This window comes from Budorcas taxicolor, chromosome 14, assembly GCF_023091745.1.
Source record: "Budorcas taxicolor isolate Tak-1 chromosome 14, Takin1.1, whole genome shotgun sequence".
In the NCBI taxonomy this organism is placed as follows: Eukaryota; Metazoa; Chordata; class Mammalia; order Artiodactyla; family Bovidae; genus Budorcas; species Budorcas taxicolor.
In genome coordinates this window covers 54,940,147-54,951,222 of record NC_068923.1, presented here as the reverse complement: position 1 = coordinate 54,951,222, position 11,076 = coordinate 54,940,147, and positions in this window count along the sequence as shown.

Here is an 11,076-nt window from a genome sequence, read left to right as displayed (position 1 = left end):
CCAGTAATTTCTTAGTTTGCACAATATAAAAACACTGATATTGAGCTTAGGAAAGTATGTCATTTAAACAGACACAGAACATTACAAAGTTGCATAAAATTTGTGAGCAACTGCATTAAATAAAGTCTAATATAAATTAATCTAATATAAGTAAACTAATAATTATGAAACTATTGTTTGCTTCAGAAGTAGTGGTTACTGATAACTTCAAAGCTGTTTCTGGAGTTCACTAAGAGGAGCAAGTATTTGCTGTCCGCTTATTTTGGGGGAAGCCTATTCCTTAGTTTGATGCTGATTTGCTTTATGAGTATATGTATAAACTCATAAAGCAAATCATATATATATATATATATAGTATAGTGAAGTCGCTCAGTCGTGTCCGACTCTTTGCGACCCCATGGACTGTAGCCTACCAGGTTCCTCTGTCCATGGGATTTTCCAGGCAATAGTCCTGGAGTGGATTGCCATTTTCTTCTCTAGGGGATCTTCCCAACCCAGGGATCAAACCTGGGTCTACCGCATTGTAGACAGACGCTTTACCGTCTGAACCATTATATATATATAATATAGTAACCATTGCTGGTTCTTCTTTTCCATATTCAATGTGCCATTATAGTTCTATCCTCTTAAGATCTGGATAACTGTTACTGCTACTGTTGGTTGGAGCCTGGGAGAATGTGAGCATGTGATAAGTCACTTCTATCACTTCAGTCTTTGCAATACCATGAACTGTAGCCCACCAGGCTCCTCAGTCCATGGGATTCTCCAGGTAAAAATGCTGGAGTGAGTTGCTGTGCCCACCTCCAGGGGATCTTCCTGACCTAGGGATAGAACCTGTGTTTCTTACATCTCCTGCATTGGCAAACGGGCTCTTTAGCAACAGCACCACCTCGGAGGGGGAAAACGGTACACCAAATGTAATCAAGTGTTAAAACTGTTTAGCATACTCCTGAGAACTTTTTATCTGCTATAATCTTAGAAATAATAATTAAAATTACTTACTGCCTGATCAGTGGGACCACAAGTAAATTTTGGAAGCATCTATGTTTCAGTTATTTCAGCGGATGGGTGTTCCCTGGTATTAACTCTATATCCGTTTATCTGGAAAAGAGAGACCTTTCTCTGTTGAAGCATTTTTATTGTTTCTGGGCCATTTTCAGTTTTCTCTTATTAGGCACTTGTAAAATTTGTAGTGGTTGTTGTTTAGTCTCTAAGTTGTGTCTGACTCTTTTGGGACCCCATGGACTGTAGCCTGCCAGGCCTCTCTGCCCACGGGATTTTCCAGGCAAGAATACTGAAGTGGGTAGCCATTTCCTTCTCCGGCAGTTCTTCCCAGCCCAGGGATTGAACCCTCATCTCTTGCATTGCAGGTGGACTCTTTACCCCTGAGCCATTAGAGAAGCCCTGAAAAACTTACACATACAAACTTATACATAGGCATAAAAAACAAGAAGGGATAGAAGCCTCATCAGAGGATACTGTTTTGTAATAGACACACAAGAGAGATGATATTTTCTGATTGCATTTGCCTCCCCAGCCCATCTCCTCTGTGGAACCTTCACCATTCTGACTTTCTCAGTAGCACACTAATTGGACAGAACCCCACATTGGCATCATTAGGGAACACTGAGGGTCACTCTGGAGACTGTGGTTAGAGCTTATGCACCCAAAGTGCACAGGAAAGAAACAGATCTGTTTAATGTAATACTATGTTTTTCTTAATTAGCACTTATTCCCTGTAAGAGGTTGATTTCTGCTTTGACAGGGAGTAATCTAACTATATCTGCCCAAACCATAAAATTAAGGTTCACATACCTTAGCTTTTCATCTGACTGGAAGAAATGTATGAAATTTAAAGTTATTTTTAAATTGCTACTGTTTAGAATGCCTGAAGCCCATTAGCTGAGCTTGTTAAAGGACAGTGCTAATGAGGGTACTTTTACTTTCCTTCTTTTTTTCCCCACCACTGCACAAATTCTCTGTCCAAAGTGTGCCCTGTTTGCCACAATAGAAACAGGAGGAAAAGTGCAAGTTTGTTACCACTAAGCCATGCTGCTGCTGCTAAGTCACTTCAGTCGGGTCCGACTCTGTGCGACCCCATAGACGGCAGCCCACCAGGCTCCCTCCTCCCTGGGATTCTCCAGGCAAGAACACTGGAGTGGGTTGCCATTTCCTTCTCCAGCGCATGAAAGTGAAAAGTGAAAGTGAAGTCACTCAGTCGTGTCTGACCCTCAGCGACCCCATGGACTGCAGCCTTCCAGGCTCCTCCATCCATGGGGTTTTCCAGGCAAGAGTACTGGAGAGGGGAGACAACTACAAATACTTCTTTCCAGAGTTAACATTAAGGGAAGTCTTCGTGGGAAAGAACTTCCTCTCTTTGCAGAAATACAATACAAATGCCAGTTTTATTCTCCACAATTTCATGACTAGAAAAATAATTTCATGGACCATGCTTTTTATTGGCATTCTAATAACATATGCAGAGTTTACAATAAGCAATAAAGAGGAGATTTTCAATGTAATGTTTCAAGGAGCATTTCCTAGAGGTAGGATCCAGTCCCAACTTTGAGAAATTAGCACACTATGAGATCAAACAATTACCTGCAAAAATTTTCATTGTAAGATCTTTTTCCTTCACACTAGTTTCCTAAAGACACATTGTTACTTCTTGGTAATGTATTAGTCAGAAGTGACTACATGGTAGCCATTTGAGGAAGTACTAACTCTTGAATAAGTGTCTAGTGACCTTACCATTTGTGATAAAAAACCTCTTGGTTTCAGAGGCTTGCGCAGATTTCCTCTCAATAAACTTAATAAGATTTTTCTAGCAATTAATTAATCTAAAAGCAGATTTAAAAATCTACTTCTGAAGCTGTTTTGTTAAGTAATTTTTGGTCACTTCTCTTTCTGATTGGTGCTTCTCTTTTGCCAAACAAATCTATCCCTGCCTTCTGATCACTTGGTATTTCTTGAGATGAGAGCTCACCCCTTCTTTGGGGAAACTTCAGTCGTTGAAATAGAACTTCATTCAAACCAGATCTTCTAATGTCAGTGTAACGCAAATCAGTATGTTATGGTGTGGTTTAGGATGCGTTGTAGCTCAAGTGGATTGAATTATGTTTCTGTGTCACTTTGAACTGGTGGCTCAGAGTTTTAGTAGAGAATCCACCTGCAAAGTGGGACACCTGAAGGGAACGGCTACCCACTCCAGTATGCTGGCCTGGAGAATTCCATGGACAGAGGAGCCTGGGGGGCTACAATCCATGCGGTTGCAAAGAGTCAGACATGACTGAGCGACTTTCACTTTTGAACTGTTTTATTTGAACACTATCTTATCTTCTGTAAAAACACCATCATCATTCACTTACTAATTATTACACAATTAAATGGTGCCTTTTGTTTACTTTCCCCTTTCGATCAGAAGACTCTTTTCCACTCTAGGCTTTGATCTGATTCATCAGATTGTAGCCACTACACTTCTGATTTCTGAAGTCAGACAGATATAGATTCCAGTTCTGGCTTCATTAGTTATAATTTAGCCTCTGATACACTCATACCAGAGCTGGCAATGACAAACTTCTTGCTTCTTCTTTTTCCAGGGTTCTTTGCATTTTAACAGAGGATCATAGCATTGTAAGTAGGATAGGGATGCGGTGGAAGGGAAGAGAATGAAAACATACTTTCAGGAAGGTCTGAAATGCAAATCACATGGAGGTAACTGCTTGAGATAGAAGCGCCCCTACATGAGTATTGTTGATAAAAGTAACACAGGGAGGCAAACATAACTTGTTCACCAAATATTCTTCTTTAGAAGTACAGAATTTACAAGAAAGTTTCATTGCAAATAAAATATATTTATTTTCCTAACAGAAGATACTTGCATACTAGCAGTAAATGTCTGGGCTTCCAGGGTAGTGCAATGGTAAAGAATCCACTTGCCAATGCAGGAGACATAAAGAGATGTGAGTTCCATCCCTGAGTTGGAACAGCAACCCATTCTACTATTCTTACTGGGGAACCCCTGTGGACAGAGGATCCTGGCTGGCTACAGTCCATGGGGTCACAAAAGAGTCAGACACAACTGAGCAACTGAACAACACAAAGTAAATACCCGCTTGATAAGAATCTACACTCTTGAGTACCTTCTGTGTCCCTAGTGCTCTATGTCCACTAAGCTTTATGAACACTACATGGAGGAGAAGACTGACTGAGTCTCAGAGACCAGAAGTAAGAGATGAATCCAAGAGCCTTTGCAGCGTCCATCACACCCATGACTCCGACCAGCTTGTGCTGTGCATCCAGCGAGGTGCTTAGAATATCAGAATGAATATATCTCTTCAAGAGGTTTTTTTAACAGACATTAGATAATAAACTAGTACAACACCTACTGAATAGAACAGGATGCTCTCTTTAAAGCAGAAACAGAGCAAATGCTCATTTAGTATCATTTAAATCACCTTTAAATTCCTTTCGGGATCAACGTGCTTCTACTTGGGAGTATTTTCTTATTTTTTTCCTAGTTCCCTTTACTTGTACCTTCTTTCTTTTTTTCCTTTCCCAGGTGAAATGTTTAAGGTCTCAAAAGTAATTACTTCTTAAAGAAAGTTTTCACGGACACTAAGTGCTGTGCTACATAATGGGAGCCGTAAGCACAGAGTCTGCTAGCATTTGGAGTGTTGTAATATGTATGCCAGGTTGAATCAAGTAGGAGAGAAGGTTAATCATTCTTGTAAATTGGCAGTATTGCTGGAGGTGGATTAATATGCTTTTTGAATCCCTTATGCGCTGTAAAGCTCCTTGATCACAGTCTGAATTAGAGGTGTCTCCTGGGGTCAGTTGGGCCTGACACCCTTAATCTTCTTTGGTCATATTAGGTGATAGTGTTCTCATTTTGCTCCGTGATCTATGTTAGGGGAGTTTTGACTCAGCCAGGTTCTAACATGGGCATCCAGAAAGTGAAAGAATCTCTACTGGTGATTAATCATAACTCTTTTCATTGTGAATATAGTCCTTCCCCTAGGTAAGGCAGGAACAGTATGTACATAGAATGTTCTGGTGTGTCTGTGGAAGCTGGAGTGTGGACCTGTCAGTTCCCTGGCAGAGCAGCTTCACCCAGAAGCCAGAGAACAAAATGTGAAATTGGCACCAGCCGGTCTCTCATTGCACAGGATCTCCCTGTTTAAATTTGACAAGTAGAACATTTTACAATTTGACATTCCTGCAATCTGGTTTTCTTTAGTTTCTTCTTTGAGATGAAAACTCTGAGAAGCTTGTTAAAAAATCTTGACTTCTAATGATGAGGCTTAACCAGAGCTATTGAGTCATCAATCAAGAAATATTGACCAATGCTCACCATTCCCCCAGGTGCTTTAGTAAAGACTTAGACACATCTTAGATAGTGGCCTTGCTCATTCACTGTATTTATAAGACTTTTCTCTAAATGTAACCAGCACTCAGGTAAAGACAATACATTGATTTGAGTCTGAAGTAAACAAAGCTGACTGGTCTGAGCCCTTCAGTTGCCAGAATTATTTCAATTCAGGTAGTAATTTCCCCAGACCAACAGAAATAAGTCCTAACACCTTTCTATTTTTTAAAAAATATTTTTATCACAATAGTCCGTGCCTCTTTGACTTCTATGAGGGGAAAACTAGCATAAGAAACTGAAAGATGACTAGGTTCTATAGGTAAATGCAGATAATTATGAATATAATTGAAAATAAATGCTAAAGGTGGAAGTGTGATTCTGAACAGATTAAGAAAGAGGGTATTTGAAAAATAAGTAGAAAAGATTAAACCTGATACAATAGGAATGGAAATCTGGAAGTTTTTCAATAGGTGAGGAGTTGATACATCTTATTTTTCTTTCCTGTTTTTAAAAAACACATCTGGCAGTTGTATGCTAGATAAAATTATAAGGGAGTTGACCATGTGAATGAAGTCTAGTGAGAACATGGATTCTGTATGCCACTGACGATGTTTTGGAGTTTATTTTTCTAGTACTGTATAGTACTAGAAATTAAGTTAGGAAAGAAAGGTTAATCTGATGTCATTTTAAATGAAATTTCATAAAATATTGGAGCTAAATGGTGTCTTTAGTCACTCAGCCAACACTTGATGAGGACCTATAATGGAGCAGGCACTGTGTTTATGGGCCAGAGATAAAGGAAAAAATAAAGTCCAGAGGAACTCAAAAAAGAGTGTGACTGATTCATAAACAACTCATTAAAATTGTATAAGAAAAGGCTATTAAAAAAGTAGATCATAAAAAAAGTAAAACAAAATTTGGAGTTAATAACCCTGCTTGGAGATATTGACAAGAATGTCAGGAATGAGGAGGTCTTGGAATTAGATTTTGAATGTGTGGAGGAATTATCCAGGTAGAGAAGGTCAGGGACATACCAGGCAGAGGGAACATCCTGGACAAATGAACAAGCGCAGCATATTTAAAGGATTGCGGATGAGTTTTCTTTGACTAGAGCATGGGGTTTGTTCTTCAGTTGCTAAGTTGTATCTGACTCTTTTACGATTCCATGAACTGAATGCCAGTCAGGCTCTTCTGACCATGGGATTTCCCAGGCAAGAACACTGAAGTGAGTTGCCATTTCCTTCTCCCGGGGATCTTCTTCACCCAAGGATTGCACCTGCGTAATTTATGTCTCCTGAATTGGTAGGCAGGCTCTTTATCACTAGCTCCACCTGGGAAGTCCAAGAACATAGAATGTGTGTCTGCTTTGTGATGCCAAGGACCATGGTCTGCCAAATTCTTCCATGCATGGGATTCTTCAGGCAAGAATACTGGAGTAGGTTGCCATAGAACATAGGATACAAATTATAAAATGGTAGAAAATAACGTATGAAAGGTAGGAATAAAAATATAAAGTGTCATATTTCTTATGACATAAGAGGTATTTTCTTACAAAATGGGTTATTTGTAAATATTTTAAAAATAGAGATTGTTGTGTAAGGCTTGAAAAAAATACTAAAAGGGAGCTGTACTGAGCATGGATTTACTGGTAAAAATTTTTGCATTTTGTTTCCAAAGTTGGATACTGCTAAAATTCTTTAACATGTGTTTTTCCTAAGTAAAGGCATATGGTAAAAATATGTGATCCATTTTATCCTGGGGAAGTTTTGTCTTAACTTTTCTTCTATTTATTTTTCCTATTTAAAGTGCCTTAAATAGGAGCAGGTACTTCAAGTATCCAAACTCCATATGATGCATTTTAAAGTGTCACTGATATTTTGACATAATGGGAATGACTAGGAAGTTTTCTCTAAGTTTGAGACTAAAATGAATGCTCTAACATGGTGGTCATTCCTGTAGATGAACCAATTTTAGGCTTGTCTGAGTTATTAGTTAAACTTAATCCTGACAGGTTGACTCAGCTGGAATGACAAGATATTTCAGAAAATGTATCAACATAAAAAGAGATAAATAACAGGAATTTGTATTAAGCACAAAAACAGATAAAGATTATTCACAATTTTTTATAAGATCTTATTTTCTGTCACTTCTTTCTTGTTTTTTTTTTTTTCATAACCTTTCTTTAAAAACTTTTTTTGTTTTTCAGTTTTTGCAATGTTGTTTTGATTTCTGCCATACAATGAAATGAATCAGCCATAATTATACATATATCACCTCCATCTTGAGCCTCCCTCCTTTTCTCCCATTCCACCTCTCTAGGTCATCACAGAACAACAGGCTGGGCTCCCTGTGTTATACAGCCACATCTCACCAACTATCCATTTTACACAAGATAGTGTATTTGATGCTACTTTTATACAAAAAAAGAGGGAATTTACATGATATAACAAAAGATATGCAAAACCTAAGGAGACACAATTTTCTTAATCTTTCAAACTTATCTTTATAGGATGCAGAATACACTTAAAATAATTAAATGACTTAAGCTGGTTCTTTTTTGTTGTGAACAGTTTTAACCCCAGTTAACCAAGCAAGAACCTGAGAGTCATTCTTTACTCTTCTCCCTTCCCTGAACTCTGATTGGAACAGTCCCCAAGACTTGTCATAATTATACTATAAATACATATGTGTGCTAAGAAACAGTAGAAACCTAGTAGACACTGAAGAGATCAAGAAGAGATGGAAATAACTACACAGAAGAGCTGTGCAAAAGACTTTAATGAACCAGATTACTACGATGGTGTGGTCAGCCATCCAGAGCCAGACATTCTGGAGAGCAAAGTCAAGTGGGCCTTAGGAAGTACTGCTGTTAATAAACCTAGTGGGTGGGACAGAATTCCAGTAGAACTATTAAAAACCCTAAAGGATGATGCCATCAAAGTGTTGCATTCAATATGTCAGTAAATCTGGAAGACCCAGCAGTGGCCACAGGACTGGAAAAGGTCCTCATCCCAATTCCCAATAAGGGTAGTACCAAAGAATGTCCTAACCATTGGACAGTGGCACTCATCTCCCATGCAAGTAAGGCAATGCTTAAAATCTTGAATGCTAGGCTTCAGCATTATGTGAAACAAGAACTTCCAGATGTCCAAGCTGGGTGTAGAAAAGGAAGTAGAACTGAGATCAAATTGCCAACAATCGCTGGGTCATAGAGAAAGCTAGGGGATTCCAGAAAAACATCTACCTCTCTTTCATCAGCTGTACCAAAGCCTTTGACTATGTGGATCATAATAAACTGTGGAAAGCTCTTAAAGAGATGGGAATACCAGACCGTCTTACCTGTCTCCTGAGGAACCTGTATGAGGGTCAAGAAGCAACAGTTAGAACCCTGTATGGAAAACTGATTAGTTCAAGGTTGAGAAAGGAGTATGACAGGGCTATCTGCTGTCATCCTGTTTGCTTAATCTATATGCTCAGCACATCATAAGAAACAGGGCTGGATGAGTTACAAGCTGGAATCAAGATAGGCAGGAGAAACAACAACCCCAGATATGAGAATGATGCCACTCTAATAGCAGAAAGTGAAGAAGAACTAAAGAGCCTCTTGATGAGAGTGGAAGAGGAGAGTGAAAGAGCTGGCTTAAAACTAAATATTAAAAAAAAATAAGATCATGACATCTGGCGCCATTACTTCATGGCAAATAGAAAGGGGAAAATGTGGGAATAGTGACAGGTTTCCTCTTCTTGGGCTCTAAAATCACTGTGGATGGTGACTGAAGCCATGAAATTAGAAGACAATTGCTTCTTGGCAGGAAAGTGATGACAAACCTAGACAATGTGTTGAAAAGCAGAGACATTATCCTGCCGACAAGGGTCTGTATAGTCAAGGCTATGGTTTTCCCAGTGGTCAAGAACGATTATGAGAACTGGACCATAAAGAAGGTGGAGTGCTGAAGAGTTGATGCCTTCAAACTATGGTGCTGGAGAAGACTTCTGAGAGTCCCTTGGACAGCAAGGAGATCAAACCAGTCAATTTTATGGAAAATCAACCCTGAATACTCATTGGAAGGAGTGATGCTGAAGCTGAAACTCCAGTATTCTGGTCATCTGATGCAAATGGCTGACTCATTGGAAAAGTCCCTGATGCTGGGAAAGATTGAGGGCAGAAGGAGAAGAGGGCATTAGAGGATGGGATGGCTGGATGGCATCACTGATGCAATGGACATGAACTTGGGAAACCTTCTGGAGATGTGGAAGGACAGGTGGACTGGCATGCTGCAGTCCATGGAGTCACAAAAAGTCGGACACAACTGGGAGACTGAACAACAACACAAAGCTGATCCTTTTGTATTGCAAACAGTTTTAACCTCAACTGACCAAGCAAGAAGCTGAGAGTTATTCTTTACTCTTCTCCCCTCTCTGAACTCTGATTGGAACAGTCCCAGGACTTATTATATTTATACAATATTTATGAGCTAAGTCGCTTCAGTCATATCTGATTCTTTGTGACCCTAGGACCATAGCCCGTTGCCAGTCTCCTCTGTCCATGAGATTCTCCAGGTAAGAATACTGGAGTGGTTTGTCATGCCCTCCTCCAGGGGATCTTCCCTACCCAGGGATTCAACTCACATCTCTTATGTTTTCTGCATTGGAAGACATGTTCTTTATCATACCTGCGAAGCACAGGAGAAGGAAAGCTGTGTATATATAGCCCATTCTTCTCTATGTCCATTGTCTTACCCTTTACATTTCTTACTCAGATATAACATCCCAGTTCACTTTCTCCTCTTTTATTTATTCTCCACATTGCAACTTGAATTTCATTACACTGCTTAGGGCTCTTTGATAGGTTCTCTTTAATTTTGGGAAAAAGCAAGCTCTGTGCTCCTGACTAATCCCACCCTTATCTGGTACCTCTATCCTTACTTAGCATCTCTTTCCATAAATTTTCAGCTACTCAATAGTTTCATGTTTTTAAATGTCTTCTCTTATGCCTAAACTTTTTCCAGTTTATACCATCAATTTGTATCATTCTTTAACCATTCAGTACTTGGGTAATGCACTCTCATCATTTAAAGTTCAAAATAAAAATTGAATCTCTGGTTTTTATGAATTCCATTAGAGATTAAGTTCCCTTTCTATAAGTTCTTATAAAACCTGAATGTCCAGTTACCTATGATAAGTATAGTTATATTTTACAGTTTATTTTCCCTACTACATAGTCAACTCCAGGTGAACAATGTCCTTACCGACCAGTGTTGAAAATACTCAGTGAATATTTATTCTGTTAAAAGATTGGGCATAACTTTCAGTAAAGAAACTGTTTATGTGTACGTTCAGTAGCTCAGTCTTGTCTGACTCTGTGACCCCATGGACTACAGCACTCCACGCTTCCCTGTCCTTCACCATCTCCCGGAGCTTGCTCAAACTCATGTCCCTGAGTCAGTGATGCCATCTAACCATCTCATCCTCTGTTGTCCCCTTCTCCTCCCACCCTCAATCTTTCCCAGCATCAGCGTTTTTTCCAAGGTGTCAGTTCTTCACATCGGGTGGCTGAAGTATCAGAGCTTCAGCTTCAGCATTAGTTCTTCCAATGAATATTCAGGATTGATTTCCTTTAGGATTGATTGGTTTGATCTCTTTGCAGTCCAAGGGACTCTCAAGAATCTTCTCCAACAGCACAGTTCAAAAGCATCAATTCATCAGTT